The following is a 4,520-nucleotide window of genomic DNA, read 5'->3' as shown; positions in this document are numbered from 1 at the left end:
TAGACTGCAAGCTATAAGAAGTCAGGGACGTCTTCTTAACTGCTATATCCCACTGCTTGGCAGAGTTCACAGCACATGGCAGAAGTTTCCTAAAATTTTGTTGAATGAATCAATTGGACAGGGTCATACAGGTAATGGCTGAGCCAAATGAGAATTACAGTCTTCCATCTCACAGCTCAACGATTTGATCCACTGTGTATAGACTGGACGTCAATTGTTATCAATGTTCTATGAATAATTCATTATGTGGCACAAGGCACAAAAGTTCATGGGCATATGCTAGAATTGAATATTTTAAGGATTTACCTTTTCTTCTGTTTTGTAGCAGTTACTATCCATCATATACATAAGTCAAACATGGAATATTTGGGTTGCCATCAAGCTTACATTGACCTTAATATATTTTTGTAACTATAGGTATTTTAAAAAAATCAACAAAGTTGGCCTTATCTGAGCTTTTACAAACTATTTTTCTCTTTGGTAGTTACAATATTTTGTCAGCTTTGTCAGTAATAGAATATATATCCAGGTTTGTCTTTATTTCCCATTAATTAAATGATGAAATTTAAAAGCTTAAGAAATTAATTGCTGATGTGTCCATTATGCAAGCATTAAAATCAGAGAGAGCACTGTCACCGGAAGGTTACGTCACTCAAAAATTCATTAAACATTCATTAGGCTCACCTTAGGTAAAGGTGTCTCTGTTTACATATTTGCAGATTTGCATATGCATGCCCTGAACAAGATTTCAAAAATGTTTATGATCCTATAACCATCTCAATTATGAATCCCCAAATAGCTATCTGTGAAATCTTTACCCAATGTGGCCATACTTTTTTTCTACCAGGTCCTTTATGTAGCTCTATATACAAGGTGACACCAAGATAAGAAAAGTGGAATTCCAGTTTGGGTGCCCCCATCTCCCTCCCTTGAATTTCAATCCAGTGGCTGCCAAAGCCAGAACGGGCTTGGGATAGGAGGATGCCTGGTTGTGGAGAAAACTGCTGTGGTTGGGCTGGCGGATGAAGAAAGGGGAAGGTTTCACTTCTTCACAATCTGAATGACGTCCTAGTCCTTCAACAGATGGTCTTTTCTCACTTTTTGAGAATTCTGTTTCACAGAGAGACATCGAACCAGAGCATATGTTTGTGAATCTTCATGCAGAAATCCTCTACAGTGGTCCTAGGGTAAGGTAGCACCACTGAAGATGTGTAATCTAGCAACTAGCCTGTAGATTTGGTATAAATCCTCATGAGTTTCAGAGAGTCCCAGATAGTCCCTGTTTTTTTCATCAGGTCATCAAAATTCCAGTGGTGATGGACAGAGATAGGTTAATAGTGAGACACCTTATAGGGGATATCCAGTTCCTTAATGAAGATCTGTCAATCTTATTTAACACACAGATACTGGGGATATAAAATATTTTCTGCCACCACATCCATCAATGAGGTCATACGATGTGGCATCAAGACACAGAGTTACGTGAGCAATCTGAATTTTGTATTCAGCCAGAATACGCTTCAGTTTCAGTGTCCAGCTCACTGTGAGGGCAAGTGGCTGTGAGATTAATGTCTACCTTATCCTTCTTCTTACAGCCAATGTTGGGGGGTTTGCTGTTTGAGCAAGTGCCAAAGCCTTCCAGGTCACTTTGGATGATCTTCTGAGGTCCTAAGGGTTTCAGAACAATCAGGATCAAGTTACACATTCTGGCCAATGCAATGACTTTACAGCCTCTACCTTTCCCATCCTTGGCCCCCTCCCTGATAACCGGGGAGATCCAGGAGCTGGATCCTTGGTACCTTTGTACCTGATGGTACCAGGCACAGTAGTCAGAGTAGAGAAATCACAGCCGCCACATCGGAATTGACTCCTGCCCGGTTACTGAGCAGTGTTGACTTCCCCACAGATGAAAATCCACAAACCCAATTTGAGTATCACGTGTCTTGGCCATATCAAAACCTACTGCTGGACCACCACCACGACCACCAGCACCACCAGCACCACCAGCACCACCAGCACCACCAGCACCACCAGCACCACCAGCTTGTGGGGTCATGTGTTCTCCGACAACCTCAGCAAGGCGAGCCTTAAGTACGTCTAGGTGGTGCACTGTAGCCGTGTTCTTTTGAGTCCGAGCCATCTCCATTTCGATCCCTGCGATCTTGGCTAAGATGCTGCTCATGGTGGCAAGTCCCGGGGATGGGGGCTGAGAGGTGCAGAGGCCTTCACACTGACTGCTGAGCATCACACACCTGCTGTGGATCTGCCACCGCCACCAGGCCCTACTGCAGTGCGCAAGCGCATTACTTCCTACTTCTCGGGAGAGACTTCAGCCTGAGGCTTTTCCCAGGACTTCAGCGTGGAGCAGTCTCTTCTCCCTCAGCCAACCTTATGATGATTATTTTGTGCTTCATTTCTTTATTCGGGCATGTGCTGCGTTGTTCAGCATGGACCTCTGTGCAGGCCCCTCTGTGCATGCAGGTATGTACTGTCGGCTACACTGCACACAGTAGAACAGAGCAGAAGGATGAGTGTATTGCAAGGGTTTCCACCTGCCAGCCGGGAAACTCAAGGCACGGAAGCAATGAGTTTGAGTTGCTAACAGACTAAGGTGTTTTTAATTGGGTGAATGCGGAAGTGGTTTGGCTGTTTCAGCTGATTGGTTGCCTAGAGGTCTTCCTATTTGGATCAGGATCGCTGAGTCAGAGGAACCAGGAGTCCGGAGCTGGTGTGAGCCGACTCCGTGTTTGGAGACTGGGTGACATATTGTGCTGAATTCTGAGAAGAGCTGTAAATTTCTGCAACTTCGGTAAGCTTAAGTTTTGTTTTTCTTTAATATGCCTGCTTTGGCCAAGTCTATTTTGGTCCCTACATAAGTGACTTTAGTTTTTGTTTTGCTTCTACCATGTACACATATGTATGCACACATGGGGGGGGGCAGAGCTTCCGTGGGCTGGGGAGGTTCAGTTCTTTTACAAGTGGGTATTTGAAAGAGACAGATTCTAGAGGATGGGGCTTCTTAGGCTGTGGCCTCACCTTGGTGGGAAGCCAGCTCTGCCTGAACGCAAGGATGCAGCTGACAGGGCTGGTGGGCTAAGGGTGTGGGCTGGGCGGTGAGAGGAGCTTGGGTGGACACAGAAGCCTCCGTTCCCCCTCCCTGCCCTGTACTGGTGGCCAGGTCCAACTCTGGCCTTGAAGCAGGTCATCAGGCTGTGTCTACAGGGAAGGGGCCCTAACGACTCCGAGTGCTCTGTGGGACTATTCCTTGGGCTCTTCTCCTGTCAGGGTCCATGACTCTTCCTCTTTCATGACAACTTATCAAACGATTAAAAATAAGTGATCAAATGCTTGGGGGAGGAATGATAAATTGAATTTTTCGTTATAATAAAATTCAGTACGGAGGGTTCCATAAACTGGGGCTCAAGAACCACTAGGACTTTGGCAGATTAATGCGAATTATACTGTTGTCCCTTTCACCATTTCTCCATCCAGGCTGTAGTGTTTATAAAGCAGACACTAATGCGGAGATTTAGCAGTTGTCACATTGTCTATAATTTCTGAGATATTAAGGAAAAGAAAAGGTTACAGAATTTAGAGTTAAGGAAAACTAACAATTTGACTTTTTAAAAAGGTTTTGTTCTGAAAATTGTGGGTCATTAGGTTTTTAGTTAATACTAGAGCAGAGTCTAGATGTTTTTTGCTTGTGAAATGGTTTACTCACATACAGAAAAGGGTATATTGATTAGTAAGAGTTAGTTAGATTTGTAGTGATGACTTAGAATAAACTTTGTCAAAAAACAAAAACCTTTTCAGCATTTGACAAGGTTTGGCTGGTATAGCAGAAACAATGTATCACAATGTGTCATGTTTTTAGCTAATTACTTAATGTTTTTTTAGGATATACTCTAAGGCAAAATAAAGACGTGCCAACAAGACGATTATAAAGATGAGTGCATTTTTAGCTTGTTATACCAATGTAGCAGAAGAATCCTACATAGAAGTTGCACAAATAATTGGCACATTTCTGTTTGAAATTTATCAATGACTTACGACATAGAAACATACTTATAAAACTGATCAACATTCATTTGGCAGTACAAAATTAACAGCTAACACAATCTGGAGTAAAATCGGTGTTCCAAAATATCTCTAGAGTTGGGAAATAATGAGTTGAATTCAATAAAAAGTATTTATATGAAGTGTCCAGAATAGCCAAATTCATAAAGAGAGAAAAGTAGATTAGTGCCTACCAGGGCCAGGGGGAAGTCGGGAATTGGAGTGAATACAAATGTTTGGTTTCTTTTTGGAGTGTTGAAATATTTTGGAGTTAGATAATGGTAATGGTTGCATAACTTTTAGAATATACTAAAAACCACTAAATTGTACACTTGAAAAGGGTGAATTTTATGTAAGTGAATTATATCTAAAAGTTTGCAAAGGCATTTATGGTTAATAAATGGAATAGAAGAAAAACTGATGAAGAACAGAAGGAAATTGAACACAGTAAAGAATTTTTATCT

General features: G+C 42.0%; 1 pseudogene; it reads right to left on the bottom strand.

Moving 5' to 3' along the window:
• Positions 1 to 1,041: 1,041 nt before the first annotated feature.
• LOC117018331 (developmentally-regulated GTP-binding protein 1-like) lies at positions 1,042 to 2,182 on the bottom strand (annotated as a pseudogene).
• Positions 2,183 to 4,520: the final 2,338 nt, after the last annotated feature.

This window comes from Rhinolophus ferrumequinum, chromosome 26, assembly GCF_004115265.2.
Source record: "Rhinolophus ferrumequinum isolate MPI-CBG mRhiFer1 chromosome 26, mRhiFer1_v1.p, whole genome shotgun sequence".
Lineage (NCBI taxonomy): Eukaryota > Metazoa > Chordata > Mammalia > Chiroptera > Rhinolophidae > Rhinolophus > Rhinolophus ferrumequinum.
This window is presented reverse-complemented; position numbering and strand designations above follow the sequence as displayed.